Raw genomic sequence first — 19,187 nt, 5'->3', positions numbered from 1 at the left:
GAGAGAGAGAGAGAGAGAGAGAGGGGGGGGGGGGAGCCGGCAGCGCAACAACGCCGCTCTGGCGTAAGCCGCACACGAGTGGCGACGGGAGAGCAGTTTCCTGCAACAATTAACAGAAATAAATCTGGCTCTGGTGATCTACAGATGATGTATTTAAATGGCGGCTCAGCTAGCATGGGAGCGGTGGATGGCACGTGAAATTGCGTAAATGTTGTCCTTTCGGCTTCGAACAATCTTCTGTGGCTTCGCAAACTGGTAATGTTCGGCAAAAATATCGCGTTATAAGTGTAACAATACGCAATTATAATTCTTGCGCGTAGAGACTCATTACCTTGACGCGTTCAGAGACCGCGTTCACAATATATAAGACGCCACAACAACAACGTCTGAAGCCACGAGCACGAAGATCAGACAAATCCATGCACCGCCCATCATTGCAGCGAGAGGTCAACGGCCCCAGCGACAACTCTGAACACGCGTGCCAGCGCCGCATGGTTCTTTGGAAAGTTGACACTCATTTAAGCATCCTTACGTGATTTGAACGCGAACTTCTCTAAGTTATCCCGTTACATTAAAGTTCTACCTTAATCCACCTTGATCCAGTTTATTCCACCTTAATCCAATTTTGGTAGTGGGCCAAGTTGTATTAATTTTTTTTTTTGGGGGGGGGGGGGGGGGTGTAGGCCACGGCGTCCATTCGACGCCGTGGATGTTCACCATGGGCTTTCGCAGTGCGAGCAGCCGCAGGTCCAACGCCGGGAACGTGACGTCATCACTTGTTCACGTGGGTTTCGGTACCATCGGATGATAACAACGGACGACGGATTTTTCCGTTCCATGAAGCGCATAAGGATTTCGCCTTAATAGAACACAGGATTTTTTTTTCTCTCTTTCTAAAAGCTCGGGGATGTCCAGGGTCCGCGAGCGGCAGGACTGACTGGGCCGAGACAGCCGGGATCCCGGCTGTCTCGGCCCAGTCAGTCCTGCCGCTGATCTTCTCTGCCTTCTCGCCCGCGGTCTCGCTCCCGAGTGACATCAGTCCCCGCGCTTGCTCTCCATCACCAACGACGTCGTTGGCTTCCCAAGCACATTCAACGCCGCAAACCTACGGTGTAGCTCGCCAGACGGGTCCCTACATAGTCCCTGGCACACGCGATCAAACGCATAGTAGCGGTGCGCCGAGCCACGCCCACGATCAAGCAAGCGCAGATCTTCCAGGCGAGTGCAGGTTCTCGAACCCGCCCACGTTACTCGGACACTTCGACACACCCTGTCGGCCCCTGGACCAACCACGTGCCAGTGGAAGACGCATCCGGCAGAAATGCAGCATTGGCACTGGTTCGCCCCTATAGATGCAGGGGCGCTACAGAGCTTGCGAAGAACGCGCAGTTGCTTCCTGCCTATAGCGAAACTCTTGTTGGAAAACTCTTTGAAGACGCATACTGCGGGCAGACGCCCGATTCTTCGCAGTGAACAACATCTCCGCGATGCGCTTCACGTCTCTGAGGTTCATACAGGCATTGACTGTCCACGGTGGCCAAGTGGCATGTCGGCGAGGAGGCTCAGCTTCGAGCGAGCACTTCTCGGTCTCTTGCTGCATTTACGGTGCTGTGTCTATAAGAGGTCCATTTAACACATTCCAGGTACCGTGGCGACTGGGTGTGCGAGACGTGTCCGCCCCTCAGCACAGTCGAGGTCTTCCATGCAGGGCGCCAGTGTAGGGGACGTGGGTTCCTGACTCAAGCGCGTGGGCTCCAAGACTAACGTCAAGCCCACGCACACCAAAGCACGCGCCATGAGCAATATAGTTCCTTCGGGGGCCGCGAAAGGCACACCGTAAGATGTAATGGCCAGGTTTAAGTCCAACACGATGTCCGCCCTGTGTCCGCCTTGAGATCCATATACTATCGGTGGGTTCTCTGCCTCACGGACGGGTAGGGACCCCCATCCGCAATCCATATCAGATGTGGCCTGTAGCTCATTGACTCATAGCCCATATACTGTGAGTCTTGTGTACAGCTACCGTATACACCTATGCATGTTCTGTTCTATTGAGGAGGGGGAGGGGGGATGACGTGATGACGTCCACGCATCCACCAACAGGGACGGGACGCCCTAGAGCGTCCTTCCTTCTGTGTCATCAGCCGACAGGCCTGCGGCGCGCTCCCCCGAAATCTACGGCGGTGCCGCCGCCCGGGACACTGTCGAAAACATAACGATTGGCGACGAGGATGTAAATGGTCCATCTTATGCGATTTCAAGGACGCCCTCCAGAGTTCGCTCTCTGCATTACGCCGTGGACCCCCACGAACGACTTGTCGTGGGCACATGGAAACATTACCGTCGGGCGGTTGAGACAGGACATGACATCGTATTTCAATGGTTGCCAAGTCACTCCGGCGTCTTGGAAACGAGCAAGCAGACGCAGTAGCTCGATCTTCACGTACCAGTGGTGATTGCCTTGCTATCGCGCGGCCAAAGACAGACGCTGCGGCAAAGGTCCGTGCGCTTGCTCGCGAGCTTACCTTGGCCTAATGGAATTCGGCAGACTTAAAAACCAGCGCCTTTGTTCTTTGAATCCTGATGTGAAGCTCCGCCTTCCACATGGCTTACCACGACGAGAGGTAACTTCTCTGTCGCTATGGCTTGGAGTAGCTTTTGCCAATGCGTACTCTCACCTCATCGGAATGGCCACAAGTTCAGATTGTGAAATTTGCGGGTGCAAAGAGACGATGCGCGCCTTCTGTGTGATTGTCGTCGTTTCGATACACAAAGAAAAGTCATCAGCACCACGCTCGACAGGACTGACAACCGTCCCCTTACGGAAGGCAGAATTATTGGACCCTGGTCCCAGCCGATGTCGGCACGGACTGGTTTAAAAGCGCTAGAGTGCTTTTGAAGGAAACGGGACGCATTGAAAATCTATAGAATGTGCGAATTGATGTCTGTCTTTCTTTTTTTTATATTCTCTTGTTTCCTTATGTTTTCTACCCTTACGCCCATCCCTATGTGTAGAATAGCCAAGCGGACACTTCACCTGGTTAACCGCTATATGCTTTTCACCTCTTTCTTTCTTTCTTTTCCTTCCTTCCTTCCTTCCTTCCTTCCTTCCTTCCTTCCTTCCCATATATTGTAAGCGTCGACGGTGCATATACTATTATATAGTGTGTACATCATCGACCCATAGTACCTGACTACTGCAGGACATAATTTTGTTGCAACACGAAAGGACGAAGACGTAGACGAGACACAAAGGACGAGCGCTAACTCTCAATTAAAGATTTTATTGAAAAAGAGATCAGCGCTCCTACTATACTTGTGCCTCGTCTACGTCTTCGTCCTTTTTCTCGCTGCAACAAAATTATGTTACCGTACCAACGCGCCCAACCATCGATCATATTGCAATACACTAGGACAGACAGTCCAAGGATTGAAATCCACGTGTAGTCTTTACATAATGCGAACTGTAACTCCAATTTTGGTATAGCTCCATGCCCTGACGTAGCCAGAAAAGTAACGTCTTCCCTCTCTGCTGCACGGTTCGAATAACCGAGACCACCTCAAGGGCACTAGCATCACAGCGAACAGTGACCTTGGAACTTTTGAAGAAGGCTGTCTTCTTACGTACGTCTGTGCAGATACCCGCAACGAGTACAGGCCGCTATTTGTAGTACTTTTTTCGCTGGCGCTTAAATAAATCTAAGCTCCCTAATATTATCTAAGTCGAACACGCTGGTTCCTCGTTCATTATTATCGGAAACCATACGAAGCCATATAACTTGAAAAAATAGAAAAAGAATGAAAAATTATGCAATAAAGTCTTCGCTGAAAACAACTATGTACATATCGCTCAATCACTCAATGTGCACTAACGCTATCGCTTCCCATAATAAAAAAGAAAATGCACGTAATTATCAGTAAGCAAACAGGTAAAGGGGTATTAAACTCTACCGACGACGCCGCCACCAAGTCTGCTATACATGGCACTTACGATTCGAAAGAGCCCGCAGTCAATGACCCGGGCAACCTGAAAGTTGATGCGCCGAGAGGGAACTGAGAGAGCGTACCTACACCCTTCACTTTCTCTCATTGGACGCTTACTTTGTTTTTGTTTTCTTCCCTCCGCAAAGCTGTCGTTACCTGGTGGCACAGGGAAGCGATAGCAACTTTCTCTCGCGGCACTGTTTTCCGCGATGATTCACTCCCAAGAAGGCGTATTTTAGAGCACGCTCGCAGCCGAAAGCCGAAAAACAAAGAAATAAAAGGATAAAGAACGACCCGCAGGTATGCGAATGGGGGAGCTTATTACAAGCCGGAAACCGATCTTCCAAAGCAACGGCTTTTCAAGCAAGCCTTGTCGGCGGCGTCACCACCTCTGGTGGTTAGCGCCAGCGATACGCCCTCGAGCGGAATCCATATACATAATGAATGGAGAGGGCGCTCGCGGGATCGCTCGACGTTACACGCAATGGTTTCCAAAAGTGCAACGAACCCTCAGCGCGCCCGCGCAGCAGGAGCGGGGGATTTCCCCCTTCCGACAAGTAGGAAGTATCGGGGGGGTTCATGCCCCCTCATTACTGAATCCCTCCTCCCTCCGGAAACGGGAACTACACTGCAACCACCGGCACCACCGTCGTGTTGCAGGGGCGACCGCAACCAGCGGTTGTAGTATAGGTATACGCGTATACTTAGGGGCGTGTGTGTGTGTGCGTGCGCGCGCGCGCGTGGAAACAACGTAAACGCAGTGGTGCTAAATGTATAGTACAGGGTGCGCGCAGGAATGCGTGCTCCGCTTCGATATCATCTCGCTTGATGGTGGATGAACTGTGACAGGTGTGCATTTTTCCTTTTTTTTTTCTTTTTCGTTCGTGCGAAAGAAAGTGGAAGGACACGGAGGGGCGATTCCACGAAGAAGCTCTACGCGTACAGCTCTCTCATTTTGGGGGCGCGAGGGAAAGTTCCGAACTCAACGGGATTCCAAGCGGATTTTGAGGACGCCGTATAACGCGGTCTTTCGCAGTCATTCAATCGACGGTTGTCCACGAAAGATGAATTAGAACCGTTAGGATCTCGAATAAGTATAATGTGCGGTATACGTTGGTATATATATGTACGTTACACCGGCTCGGATATGTTGTGTTGAACCCGTTTGTTTCTGCAACCTAAATGATAAAGTTGGTCCCCTTGGGGTTTATCTTTGCCCTGCAACAATAATCGCTATCCATCCGGAATCTATTTCCTTTATTTACCGTTGCGCTACCAGTATTCTGGGTTTACAAAGCGGCATGCGCGCACGCCAGCGAGACGTAACGTTCCCGATAAGAAAGTAGCGAGCGTATAAAGTGTTGAAAGAAAAGCAGGCAATGTGTATCGGTGACGATTATCGTTTGGGGATATTATAAGGCCCAGAAGGAGGGGTGCATACCTTTTTTTAGAGCGTGTATTATGCCTTAGCCACGACGAAATTATATGGAGATAAGATTAGCGAATTGGCAGGCAAGAACTAGTAGTAGTTTGGCTCCTAGAGCGCAAGTTCGTGAATACAGTACGCTAACCTTTTAATACGTGTTATCAAATAATTCTCAAGTGAGCCAGTGAGCGTACTCGTATGCGAACCTTACTGCTAGGTCATGCCTCAAAAAGTACACGAGGAGTGAGTAATCACTTTCCAAACACTTTAGAAAAGTCTGATTCCGCTGTTCCGGAGCCAATACACACATCATTAAGGATCCCCTGTGTCCGACGGCTGCAATCACTTCAAGACACGTGCATACACAGCCTTCGTCGAAAGCATCGAAGACACTCTGCGGATAACCCTGCATGGGCGGCGCATTCGCAGCGCTTATATTGCGTAAGAGCTGTTATTAGCTGCTGCACAGACAGCCGCCAATCACAAAACCAAGATTCGCGATATGGTGCGGATCTTGGTTGCGATCACATCGATCATATAGGGAATCATATAGGGAGCAATAGGGAATCGATGAACAGGCCCTTCCGGAAAGGTTATATTTTGAAGGGGCGTTAATTCTCAATAGCGTAATTCCAAATGGAATCGAATACGCATATTGGAGAAGAAAAAGAAGGCTCTCCGGACATCATAAACGAAGAGGCTTAAATTATTTGATACATACACGTAATGGCGGCATTCGCATGCAACTATAGACGTCCGGTCAACTGGTGGTCTCGTAAAGAACAAAAAAACGGCTACTTTCAGTTCTCTGCTTCACAATACAATGATAGTATAGTAAAGCAGGAATACAGCGTGTAAATTCATGCACTATGTAGAGTGGTAGCGCTACATTTGAAGGAGACGAATGAGATCCTTAAGCACCGTACGCTGTTTTAATAGGGTGCAAAGATCGTGAAACTTCGAAAGGCAAGCTCTCGAACGTGAATCGAATAGCGAAGACTACTCGATTCATATATCCGGAATTTCGAATATTCGTCCGTCCCTTCCATTTCGTGAACGCGGTCCCAGCTCTGCGTGCTTGCGGGTCCTCGCACGAACCTCGAGATAAGGAAGAGGACGCCATTATCCAACCCCAACTTTTACACAAGTGTCGAACGACTGCGATACCGAGCGTCTCCACCAGATAAAAAATGTTTACGTGTAGCTCGTGAAGTTGTTTTGACGCGAATAGTCACCTATGTATGTTTCCCGTTCTTTCTTTTTTCCTTCTCTGTGTTTCTATCTCTGGTTTGTTTGTTTGTTTAGACGGCGTCGTTATTACGTTATATTTAGCAACCTCCACTTGAACGTATGCGTTAGCATGCGTTTGGAATTCCCGGCAGTTCCCATATATATCACCTGATTGCAAGATGCACACGTTACCTACAACATTAGCCAGCAGCAAATTATTATTATTATTATTATTATTATTATTATTATTATTATTATTATTATTATTATTATTATTATTATTATTATTATTAAGGCTTTCTTTGCCCACGTGTACCCGGGGTTTGGGAGTATCTTGCGTCTCGCCGGGTGAAATGTGGTGCAACCAAGTCACTCATCTGCAGGGATAGGTCTTTAATCCCAGTGTGCGCGCGCTTTTGTTGACCCTTTGTTATCGTTATCTTATCGTTAACGTTATCTTTAATCGAACTCATCTTTCTCTACCAGACAGTGTAATAATACTGCACGGAACCGATTGTGGAGACGGTACGTTACAAAGCTGGGACAACGTAGGTGACTGTGAAAACGAAGATGGCGACCTAATGGGCCGACAATGATGTCAGTGCACGGCATGCGTTCTCGCGAGAGTTTTAATAACGTCGTTCGTAAACGTGGGCCGACACTGCATGCAGGTGCGATCAAAGACGTTTGTGCGCCGATACCGATAATGCCATTGTCGCTTTACAGTCACTCGGGTGCAGCATGTGGACGTTGGCTTCTTTCAGCCTTCCTTCGGTCTGGCTTCGGGTGAGCAAACGGTTTGGCTTCGGGTGAGCAGACGATTTGGCTTCGAGTGAGCAGACGAAGCGGCGGGGGGTTCTCACATGCAAAGCTTGGGCGTAGACGGACAGCGATGGCGCGAGTTTATACATCACAGATGGCGTTCGCAACTGTTTCAAGCTCGACGCTGACGGGCATTTACAAATTTTTCTACCGGGAGGTCCAGTCGATCACTTCTTCGTAATGCGCATGCGTCAAATGTTAAGCGTTACATTTATTTCACGGACACGTAAAAACATCTGCTTTGCCACATTGCCTGCACCGCGGAACCGACAACGGCTCAGTGTTCGCAGTGCGATATGGATTCCTTCCCACAGTGATTCCCACCGATTGGAATCGCGTGGAGCGCGTGGAATTTATTTATTGTTATATGGTCTATTCTTTGTCGTTTTTTTACTTTAGCCTTTATTGTCTGTCATCTTGGTCTTTTTCTCCTTCTCCCTTCCGTTCTTTCCATCTACAGTGTTTGTTTCTGTTCAACAAGTTCTAAAGAGTATGTATGTAGACGTTCGGCCCTTTTAGGTGGCAATAACCAAACTGTTTCTTACCTTATTCGTTTCTCTGTCTATTTCACACGTGTCCTCAGACCGAATACCAGTAACAATTTACTGCGATGGACAGACCGCCTGTTGTTGCACAGGTATTCGCTTTCTGAAAAACATCGCAGTCTGCACTGCTGTACAGCGTACATGGCTATGAGAAGTTAAGCGCACCTCAACACGCGTGGAACCAACGCCCTCAACAAACGATGCACTCAGTAATCGAGGCGCACTCGACGTACACGACGAGTTTGCTCCATCACACGCGGCGTTATCCGCCTCGCGTCGCGCTATTTTTTGACCCGAGAGTGGACAGGGTCCGCAGCAAGGTCACCGGCGAGGCCTCGTGGTTGCGTGGAACACTCGAACAAACAGATAAAAAAGAAAAGAACAAAAACTAAGCAGGTGGGCGTGTGGGGGGGGGGGGGGGGAAGGGGGAGGCGGGAGGAGCATTCCTTGGTCGACCATTTTCGGGGACACGCTTGCCTCAGTGCACGCTTCCATCTATGCGGAGTCCTGCTGACGGACGGAACGCAAGAACGCTCGTATATACACTCATATTTGGGTGCACGTTAAAGAACCACGGGTGGTCGCGACCATTGAGAAAGTAATCCCGAGACCGGTGCGTCTCTTGTTAGCAGCCGGTGAGTCACCTACACGTAGCTGAGGTTTTCTGGGACGCTTCCACTTTTGTGTGACGCAACTTCAAACGCGCAGCCCCAACAGAGCTACGGGAACCTATTCGCAGGCGCGTCCGATAGAGTCGCCCTGAAATTCGTGTTCCCGAATCCGAACGATGCATCCCCAGGATTTCATCGCCGGTGGCGCGAACGGGCCCAAATACACGTCGTCATGTCGGGTGCGGCGCGGAAAATGCCGGTTGGATAACTTTAGCGCCTGCATGACAGCGGCCACGAGTGAGTATCAAATGGAACATTGTGTCCCAGCGTCGCAGAATGCAAACTTTGTAAAACTAGGCAAGCACGACGTTCAAGTCAGTGTAAGACCGAACTCAATCGGCATCCACCAGGACAGTGAAAAGCAGTGGACATATACAAGGCGCCTGAACATGTTGAACTGTCCCGTTTGGCTCCGGCAAGCAGACGACAGGACGCTTTTCAATTCCGTGGTCTTATTTGGCATAAACATGATCTGATTATGATGCACGCCGTAATGCATGGGGGGACTTCGGATTAATATTGACTACCTGAGGTTCTTAAACGTACACCTAGGTGAAATACAAGAGCGCCTTGACCGGCTTGTGGTGCGATGACCGTATAGGCCGACGTTCCAGGATTGCTCCGAAAGCGGCCGGTTGTCAAGATGGGCCCGCGCGGTCGCGAGTGACTGCCTGTGTGCGCTGTATCGGGGAGAACGTCAAAGAACGTGTTCGATAGTTTGCTCGCTGCCGCAGTGGTCACACGCAGCACTATCTTCCCTTTTTGATGCGGAAGGCAAAGGATTTGGTAAAAGCGACGTACGCCGAGCCACAATCGGCAAAGTACTGTTGTCTCGGTTCGGGATAGTCCAGGAGGAGGACAAAGTCGACGACGGGGGTCCAGTCGATGTAGACGTGTGTGGTGGAAGCTATAGGTGTGTTCCACAACGATAGCGTGGAATCACTTGCAAGCACCCGAATGTTCACTGCCGCATCTGTTCTTGACAGCTGGATCGGTTCCTGCACGCCGTCTTCACGAGCTGATCGAGCAGCTTCATCGGCACCTTCGTTGCCCATTACGTCACAGTCGCTACAGGCAGCCACCGAAATGTTACGTCGTGTCCTTGCTCGACGGGGCGATGAAGGGGCTCTCGGATTTCTAGAACTAGTCGTTCGTAGGGTCCGTCACGGCGTAAGGCGGAAAAGAAGCATTGTAGAGCCGCCTTTTGCGTTCGATCGGCGTATTAGAGACTTTAGTTCTCACGGACACTCCCCACCTTCTCTATTTGTTTATTTTGTTGCGAGTTTACTTTATCTCTCCACTATTCTTTCCGTCTTTCACTTCCCTTGCCCTTCACCCAGTTGTAGGGTAGCAAACCGGAATCTGTTCCGGTTAACCTCCTTGCCTTTCCCTCCCCGTCTCTTCTGTCTCTCTCTCTAAGTCAAATACACAAAGTATATTTGCTTTTTCGCACCCGTAGAAACGAGGCCGCCGCGGCCGGCATCGAACCCGCGACCTCGTGCTCGGCAGCGCAACGCCACTACTAAGCTACATATACTGCGGCGGGTCCCAGACAAAATGTGACAGTACGAGACACCACGGTGCGCGCTCTTTCACTCCGTCCTTTTTCCGCGCGCACGCTCGCGCTTTAGTCATAACAATGCCGCAGCACCAGGCCGGCCCGACGCTGCGCACCAAACAGTGCGTGTCGGGTGCGCCGCCGCCGCAAGCCACCGACCGTGATGGCCGAGTCTCTCTCTCTCTCTCTACCCAGCGCAAGCGTCTCGTTTGTCCGGAGCGCATCGAGTCGTTCGACCCCTCCCCCCCCCCCTCCACTCCGCTCGCGCGCGCTTCTCCGATGCCCGAAACAAGGCATGCGCGCGCTCACGAGCTAGCTGGACGTCAGTGAGGGGCTGGGAAGGGTGTCATTCATCAGCGAGCAGCAGCAAGCAGCAGCAGGAGGCGCGCGACCTCGAACACGGTAACCTAGTAAGTGGAGACACAAGGCGGCAGCAGGCGCGGCGGCGGAACAGGAATTGAGAGCAGCAAGCGCCGAGGCGCGCACGTGCAACGCGACTCGTCTCATCGGCGCAACCGGTTCGACCCCCCCCCCCCCAACCCCATCTCGTAACCACTGCAAGCGGCGGCGGCGGCAGCAGCCACGTGCCGATCGGCGCGCGAACGCAGCAGATCAAGCGCGGCACAGACGCACGCGCACACATTTGCGCTGCGTGCGCGAGGACTAACCACATGCACGCGCGCGTTCCTTTTACGCACGCGTCAGCCCGCGATCTCGCGCGCTGCACCTTCGCTTGACTAACGGCAACGCACAATCCGAAACTTCCCCTCTGAAAGCGCGAACCTGATGTGTATACTGGCGTTGGTCGAGGGGCACACACGCTCTTCTCACAAGCACTTCGCAGTGCGTTAATGTAACTTACAATGCGCTAACGGCATACCGCAATGTGTATATAGAGATCTGAAGCATTTGGCTATGGCGTTCTGCTGCTGAGGCCGCGGGTTCGATTCGCGGCCGCTGCAGGGACGTCTCATTCCGACGGGGGCTGAATTAACATATATATAATCTTTTTGTCCAATGCTTTTAAGCGCACGTTAACGAACCTCAGAATATATACGTTGGAACGTCTTACAACTGAAATTACATCCTCATGTAAATTCCGTCTAAACATCTTTAGTTCACCATCCAAGTTAATCGAACAGGCACGTACTTAACGAGAGAGAGAGAGGGGGGAGGAAGGAGGGGGGACTGCGTCCGTATTGTGTTACTTTTTTGTGCTGCTTGCCTCAGGGATGGGATACCAACTCGACCAGCTAGACATCCTTCTGGAGCATAACACGACCGCGCCCCACTGCATTTCTTCCTTTAATCCAGAAACTCCAACTCCAGCCGTGCGCTCTCTACAATCCATATAATGTGTAATTAAAATTCATTAAATGAAGTTTTACGGGCCAAAACTACAATATGACTATGAGGCATGCCGCAGTGGGGTACTCCAGAATAACTTGGACCATCTGGGGTTCTTTAGACGTGCACGTAAATCTAAGCACAGGGGTGTTTTGCATTTCGCCCTCATCGAAGTGCGGCCGCCGTGGCCGGGATTCCATCCCGCGACCTCGTGCTTAGCAGCCCAACACCACAGCCCGTATAATGTGTATACATCAGCGTACACGTGTCGCCTCCTGAAAAAAATCGACGCCATCCGCCGTGATTGCTCAGTGGCTATGGTGTTGGGCTGCTAAGCACGAGATCGCGGGATCGAATCCCGGCCACGGCGGCCGCATTTCGGTGGTGGCGAAATGCGACAACGCCCGTATGCTTAGATTTGGGTGCACGTTAAAGAAGCCCTGGTGGTCCAAATTATTCCGGAATCCCCCACTACGGCGTACCTCATAATCAGATCGTGGTTTTGGCAGGTAAGACCCCATAATTTAATGAATTAAAAGAAATCGACGTCGACAGAATTCGCTGGCCTTGACCTCCGTGAAAGCAACCGAGCAACGTAACTTTAAACCTAAGCTTTAAAGCCTCTTCCGAATGCGGAGGAACGCTAACGGGCGTGGATTGGCTTCGGATCACCGCGAGGACAGCCGAGTCGCCAAAGCCGTTTGTATCGCTACACTGTGCTGTAGCCCTCTTTACGCGGTCACCTTCCAGTGTCTCCGAGTCAATCGCGCTCGATCTGCATCGAGCGCGGTCCTAGCAAGGTCAGAAGCGTTTGACAAGGATCCTGCTACCGGACCTGATTTTATATGCTTCGTCATTCGCGACTAAAAAAAAAAAAATCGCGCGCGCGATGAGAGGCTGGCGTCAACAGCCTCCCCCAGTTCTGCATAAGCGAGCCGGCGCTCGAGAGATAACTAAGCAATCACATAAAGCCAACAACAACAAAAAAATAAATAAATAAAGCACGAAACACAAGCTAGTGACATTTCAGATAAGCATTTTCGCTCAATACCGTGCACGAATGTGGAACTGCATGCTCCCGGCGGGGACGACAATGAAAAATTGAAGCACACTCCGTCAAAAAACTACAACAATAAATAGCTATTTCCCGATAAAAGTGTATTCACAATGGTTTCACTCGGTCAGGGGCGCATCTCCCAACTTTCCTTCTGAGTTTCCTTCTGGATCCACCGGGCCATACACAGGAACAAACGCACACTATCGGCGGGGGATCAACGTCGCGACGAGCATCGGGTTTTGCCCGCGTAACGGCGTTTCGTTCACATGCAGATCGGCCACACGACGGTATTCGAAACCGGCCGCATACGACAAAAGCGCAAAAGGAGGACCCCGCCACTCACGCAGTAACAGCAGCAGCAGCAGCAGCGACAGTAGCGGCGGCAGCGCACAGCAAAACGGCCCCGGCTCCTCCACGGCGGCCCCCGGTTGCCCCCGTAGCTCGGTCTCGACCAGCCGAGCAACAAAAAGAAGAATCGGGCCGCGCACTTGGACCCCCTTTGCGCCAACGCTCGTCGTCGGTAGGGGGGGGGGGTAGATGGGGGTAAGGAGAAGGAGGAGGAGGGGAGTGCTTTGCAGTGCAACAGCAGCGCAACCTGGTCAGCAGCGGCAGGGACGGCGCAACCCGTTTCCTGGCCGAGAGAAGGGCAAGGGCGCCTTGCAGGCAGGCAGGCAGGCAGGCAAGCAAGCAGCAGCAGTAGTAGTATAGTAGTAAGGGCAGCTGTGCCCAGCCCGCTGTCAGTCTCGACCCCAATCGAACGGAGGTCGGCACTGCCCTCGAAAAGAGAAACGCTCTCGCCCTCCTCCGAGGCAGCCTCCGGCAGCGGTCGTCGTGGGGGGAGGCTCCTCTTGAGGCCGGCGCTGCTGCCTGCTGCCGCTGTCACCAACCGCCGGCGGCCAGGCCGCGCCGTGGCAGAAACGCTGCTGCTGTTACCAGGCAGCAGCTCTCTTCCGAACGCCGGCGTGCGGTGCGTTCACTGCAAGTGGCCCACATTGCTCGCATGGGCCGCCCCACCTTGCCTGCTGCAGTTTGGGTTGCGTGGAGGCCGCCCTTCCCCTACCCGACTGATTCGAGACCGCGCTTACGTCATGCCCCGCGTTATGCGGTACACCCCTCACCCCCCCCCCTCGCTCCCTCCCCACTCTACTCCTACCTCCGCGCACGCACGCACACGCTACAGATTTAGGCGGGACAGATAATATGCACGACGTAGTAGATCGCATTGGCCGAGTGCGTCGCCCTGCTATACTTAGTTGAAAGGTCAACTGGAAGCGTACACATATCTATGGAAGCCAAGCTGGTTCAGAAGCCAGTGAACACGACACACAATTCACAAATGCATTCACGTACGTTCGGCAGTTGAGACACACTGTTGAGATAGTTGCCGGAATGGGTCGTGCAGTTAGTTAAAAGGTCGGCGCCCTGGAAGCGTAGGCGGGAAGCACGTAGTCCCAGCGAGTCGGGTGAACGCCGCGTAGTTCACGAATGAAAGAAAAACGGCGGCGCGTCAGAGGACAAGGCCACGCCGCCGTCCGTTCTTTCAACCGTTGCCCAAAAGAAGTTCGCTCGACACAGCGCAACCTGCTCGTGTTCACCACGTCATCGTATTTTGTAGGTACCCGAAAAGAGTCGCACCTTATTATTCAGGACTGGTTTGTTTCCTCGTGAATTTAAGCATGGCAAAGTCAGAACTCAGGGCAATACAGAAGGTGCTAAATGTAAAGAAGCCTGCCAGTCGCGCTTGTCCGACAGATTCAACGGCTTTGATTTTCACAAGTTTCATGAGACACGCCCCAACTTGTACATATAACCGATGGTATACATTAACAAAGGCGACTTGACACATCTAGGTGCAAATTCGCACCGGATTACCGATTCGCCAAGAATGCATTCTCTGTCAACGCGCTCTAGTTGCAGATTTACTATAATTAGTACTAATATAATTAATATAATACAATAATTAAGGTGCACAAGTTTCCATGCACAATAATGGAATGAGTTGTTTAGGTTGAGAGGCACGCCAACACAAGACGTCCCTGCCATGAAGTGAGCAAAATGCATTTTCTATGCTCCTCGATAAGCCGATGTTGACAACAAACAGCTATTGTGTAACGGTACAAAACGCTTAAAGTGGGCAATAATTCTTGACTTATCGCAATGTGAAAGTGAACGCGACACGTGTCACGTTAAAGACTGCCGCCAAATAACGGTAAGCGAAAACATGCACAACAAACAGAGAATTCCACTGGAGGACCAGGAGTTCTCATGAGGCTAGCTTGAAGTTCTTCCAAGTACTACCACTATAGAATTAAAGTGGCACTAATGAAAAACATCAAGCTGACCTGGTTTATACTTCTGAATTCTGGAGCTGGATTTCTAGTACGCTTCTAAGACACCAAAAAATGTCCCAGCCCTGGATTACTTCTGAATCATGGAGGAAGGGAAAAAGTGGAGGGAGCATACCGCAACGTGATTGAAGCCGAAATCTGCTGGGCCAGTGGTGGCCCACCACGTGATCGTACGTTAAAGTGCGCGGTTGGTTTAGTGTTCCCGCTCTGTAGGCAAAGCCACGGCAGGGCAGCCGAACGAGCGCGTACCTAATAAAAACTACTGTCATACAGCTACGGGAACCAAACGTTTCGGAAAATTTCGATCCTTCCTCCGTGATCTCGACGCATGAGGTCACGTGTAGGGCCACCACTGTGGCTTCACGGAGCGTTCGCTTGCCAAGGCTGGCTGTGTAACGTATTGCTCCCTCCAGATATTTTCCTTTCTGATTGTTCTGAATTCTGAAGTTGGATTCCTAGTCGACTTCTAAGACCCCGAAAATGTCAGTCCTGAATTACTTCTGGATTTTGAAGGTGGGTTCTGTTGCGGCTTAGGGCGAGGAATCCGCCAAGTCCATCGACTGCTACGTCAGGTTGTAAGAATGAAGGAAAAAGGGTTTATTAGCTTAGTTACACAGCTCCAGTTACGGAAGCCCACTCCATGCGGGAGCAAGTCCAACGTCCGAGTTCGTATCGGGACCCTCTGTCCCGCTGCTCCAAAAGTCTCCCGCTTTTAATACAGTCGTCTTCCCTAGGCGAGTCGACTAGGGAACCTGAAGACCGTCCAGCAGCAAATGACAATCGTCGACTCCGCTGCGATACCACGGCCATGCTCGCAACTCTCCGCAGTACCTCCGCCTCCGAAACCCGATGGTCTGGAATATGCGGCAAGAAAGCAACCTTCGAATGCAAGGTCGCTGCCGTTGCCCCCAACCCTCCCGCCCCACTTATATCATTAGCTCAGGCTGTCGGGTAATGGTGGGGTTAGCGGCCTTTTCTGGACCCGTTAAGAGTCGGTGTCCACGCTGCGTTGACCTCTGGAAAGGCGCTGTAAGATGGGTGGCGGTTTGCGCCTCGTGGCAAACGTCCAATTAACTGCGACTCCCATGTCATCGTCGTTGTCCCCCCCCCCCCCTTTCCTCCTCAGTTCAGGCTACTAAGTAATGGTGGGGTGATGGCCTTTTTTTTGGGACCCGTCAAGAGTCGGTGTCCACGCTGCGTTGACGTTTGGATAGGCGCTGATGGATGGGCGGGTGTTTGCCCTGTGGCAAACGTCCAGTTAATGCCTTTGTGGTGTTGAGACGTGACAATTCCCAGTACACTTCTAAGACACCAAGAATGTCAGTCCTGGATTACTTCTGGATTCTGGAGCTGGACTCCTAGTATACACTTCTAACACGGGTGTCACACGGCGCACTTTTGATCACGATGGGGCAAGATCGGGATCGAATTTCTAGGTCGCAATAGGCTCGGGATCCCTATCGGGCTTGATCGCGATTTAGAGTGGCCGTATGACAGCGGTATAAAACCCTGAAAATGTCAGTCCTGGATCGCTTGTGGATTCTGGAGCTGAATTCAACTTCCTATAGACACCGGAAATGTCAGTCCTGGATTGCTTCTGCATTCGGTAGCTGGATTTTTAGTACACATTCTCAGACACCGAAAATGTCAGCCCTGTCGTGCACGGATACTCAACATGGCAGAAAACACGGAAAGAAAAAGGAACAAAAGGGGAGAGAAGGCGACACCACGCTCAAGTATACTCGCACTGTAGCTTGCCTTAAGGTCATGCGTATTTGCACAGCCTCTGCTCGGGACGCTATAATTAAAGGAATACTGACACGTACTGACGAAGTTCTATAATAACTAATGCCGTGTGCTTCTAGCAAGTAAAAGGATGGCACTTAGCAAGTGTGAAGATTATGAAACACTTATATCTTAATTTTGATACTATAGATATTCTCGAAGTGCCGGACCCGGTGTCATTCTCGTTATCGCGATGTCACGACACAGAGCAATATTTGGGGAAGGCGTATATGTGACAAGGCTTAGATATGATAATGCTGTTCACACAAAGGAATATCACAGTATCGCCATAGGGGCGAAGCAACGAGTGCGATATGGCAGCATGATGGAATAACACACGAAGTGTGAGACTCCTAGCTGTATAGTGGCAGTATGAATTGAAGCAACTGAAAGCTAAGTAAAAACGAGCTATTGTGCCAGGGGTCCTCTGTTTGAATCCTGCCACCGCACAATTTCATTTATGTTTGCTTATTAATTCCAACGTCTTTCTTGGCGACTTTACCACCACTTTTGCGTATTGCGTATGTTTCAAACCTCTTTCCTGGGCCGATCTCATAGAGCTAGGTAGTGCGCAGCGGCGCCAATAATGTCACATCATATTCAGGTTTAATATTTAAGTCTGAGAATATTTAAGATACGAGGCATGCGCCGTCAGTGTTCTGTTTCATGACATTTGTTTGTGGACTGCCATTCTCAAAATTCCGAGGAATCATTCTTGTCAAGAATGTAAGACCTGGTATGAGCAACTTTAGTGATAGAACGGTGTGGCAATATAACCCGCACATACCGCATGTCATATAGCACGAATTGGCATAAAGCATGCATGTAGCTAAATATATACGGATACCCGACAGTGACGCCTGCTAGGACGGCAAAAATTCGCTTGGAATGTCCATATAATTGCTATCGCAATAAATACATCTGTAAGGCGATTCTACCTATAGTTGACGTCGATGAAAAGCAACATTATATGTCCTCCCATACAAAAATGCTTCCTTACTTTCTTTAGAACTTTTATCAACATCCTATCAACTTTAGTAACATCCTATTGACTTTTACTTTTTAGTAACGTTTGTCAAAAGAAAGTTGGTTACTTCTTTTCTAACTTCAGTATGTAAAAAGAAAGTTACTAGAAAGTTAAGACACACTATCTTAACTTTTTAGAAACACGATTCAATAGGAAGTCAATAAAAATAATTATGTTCTTAAAGTACATAACCCAAGTTACAAAACATGCATGAATATTATTCAATAAGGTTATAATTATTCAGTGAACATGGCTGGTGCAAGACAGTCTTGTTTCATGGACAGGTGTAAATTTCCACAATTTTCAATCAACTTTCTAGTAACACTGGTCACTAGAAAGTTGTTAAAAATGATTTAGTGAAAAATGAACATATAACAGCATCTGAACTATAAATGAATATGCAAAGACTGGCTGCTTTAAAAAAAATGTTTTTTTTTTTTTTTGCACAGTAACTGTTTTCCTAATTTTTAATCAACTTCCTAGTAACAGATGATAGTAGAATGTTCATAGAAAAAAATTGCTTCTAATACCGGACGCTAAGAGGAAATATGGTCTCACCAATTCAAGATGAGGGCACGTATTCTCGAAAACACGACAGCTAGTGCCATGGGAAGCGTGTATATGAGCGGTGATCATGAATTTGTGCTCAGTAGGTGTCAAAGAAGCCCGTAGGCCATGCACCATAGCACTAGATGAAGCTGCACGGACGGCGCGCTGATCGGCTCGTGTTCGCCAACTAAAGCGGGAGACACACGGTCCGATCCGGCGTCCGACGCGCCGAAACTGCAGCCCGAATCGAGGTGTTTTGCCGTGCCGAAGCGCCGGATCGGACGTCCGGCGTGCGACAAACCGGGCAGATTTTCATCGTCCGACGTGTCCGACAACTGCACCGTCGTCTGGTCGCAGCCAATGGCAGCGCGGCTGGCATGTGACGTTCTCTGACGTTCCCTCCACGGAGGCGATGCTGGCTGGCCGGTTTCTCGCAGTTATTCTTTTTCCTTGCCTGCTGCAGTTTGTTTCTGACATGAAATAGTTAACAGTTCAGTAAAATTATCTCGAACGTGTGCCTGTTATGCAAACCAGCGCCTTGTACAGTAGCACTAAGCTACTGGTGAGATCGGGAGCCGCGACGCGAGGGCATTTCGCGAGCAGACATCACACACCGACCATCTGAGCGAGGCCGCTCGCTTCGCTTGCACGTTTGCCCTTCGCAACGACTGCGTCAAGTAAACCAATTGTATTTAATTACGGCCGACCTAAGTGTACAGTGTTAATTGTTTTGGCAAAAATAAGCGCTCTTCGACGAGCTCGGGCTGGATCGCAAGCGCCGTCGGCTGCAACGTCCGCCTAGCTATGCCTACCGGCCCTATCGCTGGCTTTAGCGGAG

At 50.4% G+C, this 19,187-nt stretch overlaps 1 protein-coding gene across 7 annotated transcripts in view; it reads right to left on the bottom strand.

Annotated features, from left to right (window-relative positions):
* Positions 1-19,187, bottom strand: part of LOC142585313 (solute carrier organic anion transporter family member 74D-like) — a 572,676-nt gene that overhangs the window by 119,287 nt on the left and 434,202 nt on the right. The window lies entirely within an intron of this gene.

This window comes from Dermacentor variabilis, chromosome 6 (assembly GCF_050947875.1).
Source record: "Dermacentor variabilis isolate Ectoservices chromosome 6, ASM5094787v1, whole genome shotgun sequence".
Taxonomy (NCBI): Eukaryota; Metazoa; Arthropoda; class Arachnida; order Ixodida; family Ixodidae; genus Dermacentor; species Dermacentor variabilis.
The sequence above is the reverse complement of the archived record's forward strand: the minus strand, read 5'-3'. Positions and strand labels throughout refer to the sequence as shown.